The following is a 10,810-nucleotide window of genomic DNA, read 5'->3' on the forward strand; positions in this document are numbered from 1 at the left end:
CAAATACATTTAACATTTTATACCCTTTCGCTATATATTTAAATTCAATAAATATATATATATTTGTGGACTTAACTCAACAATGTGGCTAAGTATGTTGATTTATTTATATTATTTTTGATGATATCGTTATTTCGTTTCAAGGGCAGAGCATTCATGTTTCGGCTATCATTCACATTTCAAGTTTGTTTGCCCTTGCTGTTGTTGTTGTTTGTTGTTGTTGCTGTTGTTGTTGTTGCTGTTGTTGTTGCTGGTGGTTGTCTGCTGGTGGTTGCCGCCGCTGGCGCTCGCCGATTTGACTGGCGACACGTGCGGAAGTGGCAGCCGCTGCTGCTCCTGTTCCTGTTCCTGCTGCTGCTGCTGCTGCTCGGGCCTGCTCTGCATAGATCAGCTCGGCTTTCATCTTTCACGCTGGGCTGCCTTTTGGCCGTTTTATTTATCAACTTAATTTTTGGCTTCTGCTAATGGACGCCGCGCTGCACTTTGCTGATACTGTGCGACGTGTGTGTTTATTATGATTTGCAGCACGTAACCCGCAAGCAAACGTCCCCCCCCCCTCCCCACCTCCCGGAAGAGCCCTCGCTTTTGATGTTGCCCGCCGCTCAGCCAAAAGGGCTGGCTGGCAAAACCTATGCTAAACGGCGTCTTCAGATTAACAAGTGGCTTGGTGAAATTTCGAACACGTTTGCCAAGCTGATTAATTGTCACTTTGATGTTATTGTTCGGGCATTGGAAAATTTTGGCAAAACAAAAGAAAGGCACCAGCAATAATAAGAAATATTGCCATGGCCTCATCAGCCATGGTCAGCCGGCCAGCCATTGTCTTCTATTTAAACGTCCAACAGTTTGTGCTGTTTGTCATTTAGCCTGATTAATTCGACATGAGATCAAGGAGCAAAACAAGAGGTCAATCGATGGGCTTCTATAAATTGCGAGAGAAATGTGAGGAAAGCGCATTGAAGTTTAGCAATTTGTAATAGACACAAAACTTTAAATTCTAATCTGGCGTCGTAAATACTTATAAATACAAATGTATTTCACAATATTTAAAAAAATTAAAAAAATAAATATAAAATCTCTTGTTATGATCTTATTTGCGGCATAAGCGAAAAATTATCTATGTAAATACGCATAGATTTTATATTATGATATCGCTTGTCTTCTACAGCTGATGAAGGCAACAAGCCACAAACAAAAAAACGGTAGAAATAATAAACAAGTCTCTCTATAAGGTTTTTTGTATTTGACTCCAGGCTGCAAAGACGCACAACAAAAGGCTCAGCTTAATTTGATTAATTAGTATCAAAAATGCTTTCAGAAATGCCCATTTAATATATATGCTATGCTTGTGTGTGTGTGTGTGTGTGCGAGTGGACACCACAAAAGGAAGCATTAAATTTTTGGAATGTGCTACTTGTATTGAAAAAATGGCCACAACATACATAGGTATGCATATAAAGCGTGAGATTTAAGTTTGAAATATTTATTTGATGCCGACTGCTCTGCTATATTTACAGTGCCAACCAAACCAACAAGAAGAAGAAGAACAACAACAACAAAAACAACAACACGTCTGGCATATTGTTGTTTAAATACATATTTAAATGACTCGTCGATAAATGCGATAAATAATGCAGTTTTTTTCTTCTGCTTTTCTGCATTATTTTTATTTTTTTGTTATTGTCATTTTTGTTTGAATCTGGTAGCGCGGCATCGCCGCTGGGTTGGCATTGCATAAATTTCAGTTTTTAACACACGCACAACAAAGAAAATGAGCTGACATGCCAACAGACTGACAGGCGTGCGGGCAGACAACAACAACAACAACAACAACAACAAAAAACAATAACAAAAGACAGAAGCCGAAAGCGGCGATGTAAACTGTTCCCAGTGCTGCCATCCACATGGGTTCCATGGATTCCACATACGAGCGCCGCTCGCTGCTCTTTCACCCGCCTTTGCCATCTCGCTCGCACAGCTGTAGGGCGTTGCCTGCTATGTTGACGGCGACGTAGCGACAGCGTCGACGTCGACGCAACCGTTAAATTGTCGCCATTGCAGTTGTTGTTGCGGTCTGGGAAGCGCGCGTGCGAGCAGGACAAACATATGAACCGCACGCTGTTCATACATATAGCCTTTGCGTTGCTTACATTAATGTTGTGCCCTGTCCCTGCCCGCTTTTCCACAAGCAAGCCAGACCAACCCCCTCACCACCTCCATACACGACCATAGCCCACGAGCAACAACCAACATTTCACCTCGCACTTCAAAGTCACAAATTTCTTCTTCAACTTGGCTGTTGTTGTTGTTGTTGCTTGTGCTTTTACATTGGGCTGGCCGCCCGCCCAAACCAAGGATATTTTCGTTTTCTTTTCTCTTTCGTGCTCACATTATTTATTTTATTTTATTTTTTTTCTTATTTCCAAGAATTTTTCTTTGGCATGTGTTCGCTTTTTTCTTTCGTTCCTTCTTTATTTTATTCTCTTCTTTTTTTTTCGTTTTTCTTCATTTGCTGGCAATTTTTCTTTTCATTTACCCAAGCAACGCCAATCAAGCACCAGATCCACCTAACCCAAACCCGAACCTAAGCCCGAACCTGCAGAACCCGAGCCAAAAATTCGCTCGTCTGTGTCTTTGCACGTACATAAGCTACCGTTACCCAGCGCCCCTACCCACCACTCCCTGCAGACACACACCCCACCCACCCTCCCAAGCCGTTGCCCAAAATATTATACATAAAACTGGCAGCTCTCCGACTGCCACAGGGCTCGGTGGTTGGTCACGAGCGGGGGGGGTGGTTGACAAAGGGGAGCGGGGCGGCGCAGGGGACTGCTGGCTACTGGCTGCTGGCTGCTTGTTCCATGGCCAGCCAACAGATAACGAACTAACTAACGAACAAGCCTTGATATCAATGCGCTGTCGGAATCCACAGCCCTGGCAGCAATATCTACGACTATTTTCCAAAGTACTTCTACTATATAGCTCTAGCTGTAGCTGTGACTGTGTATGTGGCTGTATCTGTATCTATGTTTTGTAGTTGTAGCTGCATTACAGGCAGTTACCAGGGCTACTTTTCTTGGGTACTCTCTCATTAAACTCTGCGTTATGCATAATTCCATTGCAATTGCATTGATGCAAGCAGATGAAAGCGCAATCCCCAGACAACAGGGCTGGAATTTGCTGTGAATGGGCAGCACTGCACAGCACTGGACAGCACTGGACGCTGGCAATTAGAGAGCCTAGTTTTAAGTGCAATTCAATTCACAGATTTAAGCTTCAGAGGCCTAATAAAAATATGAATTCAAAACATTATAGTGTATGTATTCAATTTATTTAAAGATATCGCTGTTTAATTGCCGATTTATTGCAATCGCGTTAAGAGCTTACAATAATTCTAATTTAAACAAACCCAATATACCAGACTGACTTATTGTTTTTCTTATTTTTATTTTTGAAATAATTTTATTTTTTATGCACTTTAACTTGTGAGACTTTACGGTCCAATAGTTTAATAGTTATTAAAAGATAAAAGAACATAATTTAACAAGCTTCTTTTATTTTCTTTTAACGTAGTGTAGGAAACATAAAATGATATTTTTCCGAAAGATATGCGTAGATGTACACATTTTTGTCGATTACAATCTAATTTCTTTTATTTAATTGCAAATTGTATGCACATATATCACAGATTTTTCTTTTACAATTCCAATTTTGTTATGAATTCCGGCTAAAAGTCAGAGAATAAAAGAAAGACTGCCATTCAAATTTGTCAGATTTTGTGGTATGCAAATAGCTCCACGTTTCTTTATATTATCCAAACGTTTAAGGTTCAGAATCAGTATGGTCTGAGTACATTGGTTTTAGCTAGATTCTTTGCATGTTCAGGTACAACATATATGTATATGTACGTAAAGACCTGGAATATATCTAAAAGTTGAGGTCATATTCCCAAGCAAATGCCTTAATTAACGCTTGTAGCTTGTTTTTGTCCATGGATGAACATGTTTTCTAGCTTTAAGCTGAGTGAAAATGTCATCCAAAGCTGTCGCATTTGTGAACAGGTTCGATTTACGAGCTTGGCTTAAGGTCTAGATCGAAATCTCCGTCTAAGCTGCTTACGAGTGCGCCAATTAAAAGTGGCTTCAGATATAAGTAATTATATCCGTTAAATCGTTAAATGCATTCCTATTATTTCTATATATGCGTAGCCAGCGCCCAAAGACGACACCAAATCAGCAAAACAAACAAAATACGAGTTTATTTTTATACACTGTGGGGTATTATACGATTTTGATGAAATGTGTGACGCATTAAGAGGGCATCTCTAAACCCAACATGTATATTTAAATGTCGGGAACAATTGAATCCGAAAAACTATAACATTAAATTATAGAAAATTATGTTCTTGTGATAACCTTATCTTTGTTTTTATTTTTAATTATCGTAAGCAATCAATCAGTTAAACAAATTCGATATCAGGTTTCCCGGCCCAAATTCCCAATAAGGACAATCTCTTCATTCCTCTTTGATCCTTGAAGATATATAGATTTGATTAAAAGTCGCGTCTTTTTGCTTCGTTTTTATACATTCTTATATCTGTATATAAATATTAATTTTTAATCATATTTTAAGTTTGTTTTTTTACTTTTTATTAGAACACACAATTCCCACAAACTTTGATCAAGAATAAAAAGCGCCTTGAATAAAGTTTCATGGAGTTTAAATATAGTAAGAAAAGGAATCGGAATAGGAATCAAGAGTCCAAGAAATTGCTTAGTTAAGAACTTTATTTCGAACAGTGTAAATATTAGTAGCTAAAATGTAAAGCAATTTGCATTAATCTATTAAATTTAGAAACCTGCATTAAAAAGTATATTTTCTCAAATTTTAAAAAGTTGCCAAACAATAAAAACATTAGTTTTCAAAAATGATTTTGCCTTAAAAAAGTTTTCTAATATATATATAGAAGAAATATTCCTAAAACAACAAAAGAATGAAGAGAAAAGCTGCCAGCTTGTACAAAAGCTTATTGGTTTTAATAATGTTTTCATAAAATTAGTTTTTTATGAGTTAAATAAAGACCGACCAAATCTTATCAATATCGAAATACCAACTAAATGCCTGGCTAAAAATAAGGTTGATTGATGTAAAAGTGTATTCTCCAGATTTTCGATTAGACTAACAAGTTTCAATAATCTCCTACGACTCGAATAATTATTTCATATGGCTGTCGCTAGAATAATTACTCAAATTTTAAGCTTTAAGGGTATTTGGAATTCGGTGCGTTCAAGCTAGCTAAATATGCTTGTATTGTTTTTTTTTTTCAGTGTATTTTTGTTGTTGTTTATTTTAAACGAAGCTAAACTGTTGTTTATTGTTTTAATACATTTTGTTGTTGTTGTTGATTTAATTTTTGTAATTTGCTGATTAAAACAACAGGGCGAGGCAGCTGGACAACTCGGGGCAGATCCGAGGCGCTGTCCTCGATGGCTACCTGTCATTATGAGTAGTATTCATTTGTTGTTGTTGTCGTTGTTGTTGTTGTTGTTGTTGATGTCGCTGTTGCTGTTATTATTATGTTTGCTTTTGAGCATTAACATTTTGAGTTTTCAATTCATTTGACTTTTCATTGCGAATGCCAGGGTATTATCCACACGCTTTTAAATTAATTAAATACAGGAGAGGGCACCCAGCGGCAGCAACAACAGCAACAACAACAACAACAACAACAACAAAGTATTTATAAGCAACTCCATACAGAACACACAGAGGACTGTGGAAAGCCCAGGCCCGGTACTCGGTAGTCGGTAGCCGGTAGTCAAGCAGTCAGAGTCGAAGCTATAATCAGGCGAGGACATCAACGTCAGTGTCGACTACGCCGGCGACGAGTTGCCAGATCAGCCCGCCCGCGGGGGTAGTTTAAAATCCAGTGAGCAGCCAACAGCCAACAACCAGAAACCAGCAACCAGCAACCAGCCGAGAACAACCCAGCGAAACGCAAATGAGCATTTTTTTGTTTCGTTCTTTGTGCATGTCGATAATGACGTTGATAATGCCCACATCCTAGAGGGTATTGTCCATGCGCCATGCCCCCATGCGCCCAATCCGTAACCAGTTGCCAGCTCTCTTAATGCACCCTTACTCCACATTCTCTTGCTCTCACTCGCTCGCTCTCTCTCTTTCTCGCTCTTTCTCGCTCTTGCTCGCGCTCGCCCAGATGGAGTCTGTGCGTTATGCTAATTGGCATATGCTCAATTAGGCGCTGCGGCAGCCCGGGGCAACAAGCGGTCCACACAATTCCAGGTTTGTCGGCTGATTAGATCGGGGTAACTACATAATTCAAGAGGCGAGGCGTTGCACAAACTTGGATTTGGCAATCGGTTGCTAGGCGCTGGCATTAACCTCACATACAACAACAACAACAAAAAAACTTAAACTGTATTTGCCAAGGGGTAAGACTTAGGTTGGGGTGGAGTTAATGCTGATGGAGCTTGTTTTATCCATATGTCAGCATTTTGAGGCATCTTTGAAGATCAAGGCAACCGTTTCTTTCATCTAATTGAAACATTCGTTATGACTTACTAAGCTGCAACACAATTAGCATAGAACGATAACTATATCGATAACATGCAACTCTGTACACACGATTGCGAATGATATAAACTGCTTTATGGCAATGCTAATATTTGTTTAAATTACCGACGCGGTCCAACAGAAAAAAACAGAAAGTAATAGGAAACATGCTATGGTAAATATTTGAATAGTTTGCTCAAAGCAAATACAATGAAATTTTACCGATTACTGTATTCATAGAAAACGCTTCACACAAAGACGCTTCAATCGATAATTGTTATCAATGCTTGTTATCGGTTGCTGTATTTGCAGCTTATAGATGTACATATGTCAATGGTATGAAAGAATTTGCAGAAACCAATTACTTTTTATTTAATTCCTTTAAGGCAAACTACTGTACAATTGGGATTAACAGCAACACAATCGATAACTGTTATCGATGACTGTTATCGAATAAAATACGAGCCTCAAGGCATCCTCAAGGCAAAAAAAAAGTAAGCTGTCACCGTTTAATCTATTCATTGAAGAGCCTTTAAACAAACAATCGATAACTATTATCAATGCTTGTTATCGGTTGCTGTATTTCCAGAAAATAGATGTATGTAAATTGTATGAACGTTTTTGCTGATACCAACTACTTTTTATTTAATTCTATTAAGACAAACTACAGTAAACTTTGAAACAACAAACAATTCAATCGATAACTTTAATACGCGCTATCGAATAATATTTCGAGCCTCACGGCAGGGATATGGTTCAACGAAAAATATATTATATTACATAAGCATCATTGGACATATAGTTAGTCAAATCAAACCGAAATCGAAAGATGTTATCGATAAATCTATACGTGGCAACCGCTTACAAATGATATCGATTGCTCTGCTCGTGGCAAATACCGATCAAAGGCATTCTGTTCGCCATTTTACATAACAGAAAATTCAGTTGAAACGAAAGCATGTAAAGGAGAAGGACTGAGCATATTGAATTACCAGATATTGCCTAATTGAAATGTTTGCCCCATTTTGATGGCCTTTTTGGTGACGCGTTTCGTATTCGAGTCTCTAGAGATTGCTTATCGCGCCCAAGTGAGAAATGTCAATGCAAGGCTTGGATTTACCTCCATACCCAAACAATGGCAATAGCCAAATGGCTCGCAACACCTATTAAACAGTCGCCCATTCGACTGGGCCTGGTCGACTATCGACCATAACGATCGTGTCGGCATCATAACAAAACAACAACAAAACAACACAACACAACACACAAAACATCTAAACAATGGGCACTGGGCAGATGAGTTGAGTGCATTTTTGAAAGCCGATCGCTTGATTGACAGCTTGCAGGCCCTGTCAGGCCCAGACCCAGGCCCAGGCTCGATTCAGGCAGCCAGTCAGTTAACGGAGGCGCAAAAGAAATTGGAACTATCAGCAGGCATACAAAATAATAAGAAAGATCAGTTAATCCAGCGAGCAAAACTTTGTGATCGAGGTGTTGATTGTCAGAGACTTGGAATTCCAAGCGAACTGAGGGAAAGAGAGAGTGAGCCAGCGAGAAAGAGAGGTCTAATTAGGTAGCGGTTCGCCATTGTTCTCTGCTGATCCATTGGGATTTGACTTCAAGGGGTAATATGATCGCAAGTGAACCCAATCGATCGAAAATTATCGATTTCTTGGCACCCAAACGATAGCACACAGAAGCTTTTAAAGTATAAATATCCGCATCGTAGTCATGATTTAGTGAGACCGTGTCCAACCGACTGCGGAATACACTGTTCACAGTCTAAAGTTCGATTAAATTAGACGAAGGAAGTCGAAACTAACAAAAAAAGATGACCTGGCTGTTAAAGGGAACAGGAAGCTTTCTTTGAGCCACTTCTGTCAAAAATATTATTTGCCACATTTTACAAAATTGGCAATTAAAATTGTTCAAAATGTAGAAAAATATCTTGGTAAAATTTACATTTTAGGCTCATTTTCTTAAATTAGTAGAACAATTTTTTAAAAAACTATAGTTTTATTCAATTAAATAGATTTTCCTTTTATGGCATTTTTCCTAAATTAACGAAAATTTAGCTTCAGCTGTTTGCCCTTATTTGGCTGCCAATTTATTAAACAGCAGCAAGCAGCCACAACTTGAGGTTCCCGTGTTGGAAAAACTATTACGATAACCGTCCCCCTCGCCGGGTAGCCCGCAAAATGTGGCAAGAAGCCTTTGTTGTAAGCAAACGACCGCATACTTCGCTGTTTTAAGCCCATGAAACTCCGCAATCGTGTACCCAAGGAATTATACCTGAACTATAAGTGTAAATACACCTAGTAGTTAAACTTAATCATCATGGTTAACAGGTCAGGGTATGCTCTAAACGGGAGTACCCGACTATGCGATACCCTGAACTTTCTTCTACTAACACCAAATGCAGCTTGCGCTAGGGGGGGAGGGGGAAGAGTGGCGGTTACTATAAGATAAAAGATACTTGATCTGCATATAAGTACTAATATAGAAGCTGCATGTCAAGTTTGGCGAATCTAGCTCTTAAAACCTAAGAAACATTCTCAAAATATTTATTTTGATCGATTGATTGAAACCTGGGTTAGTTATCGGTTATCGGAAGCAAACTTATACTACGCAGGCACATACATACTGACGGACGGCCGGAAAAAAAGACAGATGGACATGGCTAGATCGCCTCGGTTGTTGATCAAAAATATATATACTCTATGGTTTCGAAGATGCTTCCTGCTGCCTATTATGTTACATACATTTGCACAAATACATTATACCCTTTTCACCTATTTTCAATGCTTTCAGGGTATAAAAATTGAGAAACCAAAAGCATTCTCGAAAAAGTAAGTGCAAGGAAATTTCAACTGAAATCAACCAGCGTATTTGTATAAAGTAAACTCGCTGCTTAATAACATCCTCAATGACCTGTCGACGACTGCGTCCAGTACCAGAATAAAAGCACATGATACGAAACATGCCTTAAAAAAAAACCCACCAGGGACCTGTGGTATACATGCTGAGAACCAATAAAAAAGCGCTGGAAAATATCATTGCTGACAGCCTTAAAGACAAGTCGTCAAGACAGTCATGCGCGACTATCAGCAACGTTGCCCTAGAGAGCCAGCATCCTGCAAGAGATTTTCAGCAACCTTAAAGCTATTAATAGGCGTATATCTACAGCGGCTTATATTTGTATTCACCATATTATATTTCATTCGATTGGCCTAGCAACTTGTAGCTGAATTTTATTTATAAACTTCTTTAATTTGATGTCCTGCTCAGCCACCATTTTCTTGGCGATTGCCTGATTCTGGGCACGATCCGCACGCGAACTAAGCGTCCAATTAGCTTGGCTCACAAACCCTGCCTACCTGCCTGACTGCCCGCCATTTCGCCATCCCGGCTGCTTGGCTGGCCACCTGGTTGCCTCAGCACAATCTTAATGTTGTTTTTGCAAGAAACCTCAAGCACTTGCAGCTTTACACTTGGCGTCCAGCCAGACGATGCACTGTTCCCGGTGCTGCACCACGGGTATCTGGTGACAACGGGCAGGGCCAACTATAGATACAAATACAGCGCTACAGATACAGATATTTGTCAATGGGGTGGGGTTTAGCTGGCGGTGCTCGGGCAGGGGCCGGGGGCCGAGGGGGGCCTTGTAATAATGTTGGTGTAGCTATGGCCGAGCAAAACGCCAACATAAGCGGCCAAGGTATTATTTTTAAGCTCTTCCTCTCATTGTCTACTCGGCCAGACGCAGCCCAAGCGCAAGACGACGGCCAAGACGAAGATGTTGGCGTTGACGTTGGTTGGTTGTTTGGTCGGCTGGTTGGTTGGTTGTTGGGTCGCTTGGCTGGTTGGCTGGTTGGCTGCTTGTCGGGCTTGCTGGCAGATCGAACTAAATAAATGTGTATTTACTTGTATTGTGCATGGGCTCTTTGCAACTCGCTCGCCTTTTCGGATCTGGGTGGGTGCAATGTAATTCAAAACCTGCGCCGCAACAGTCAACTGGATGTGAATTAAAATATACGAATGCGAGTCAAGTAGGCAGCAACAAAAGAAGCACAACATAGCGCAAGAGCAAAACAACAACAAAACGAAATATACATATATATAAAACCAAGCAAGAAAACCAAAAAAGCAACAAGAAAGTCGGGTATAACCGACTGCGTAATACTCTTCTGCAGTCCCACAACATTCCACAACACTAGCCGCCAGGTTACTTAGACTT

This window comes from Drosophila montana, unplaced genomic scaffold, assembly GCF_035044405.1.
Source record: "Drosophila montana isolate Dmon_TW-CO22-7 unplaced genomic scaffold, ASM3504440v1 contig_1624_1, whole genome shotgun sequence".
NCBI classification, from domain to species: Eukaryota; Metazoa; Arthropoda; class Insecta; order Diptera; family Drosophilidae; genus Drosophila; species Drosophila montana.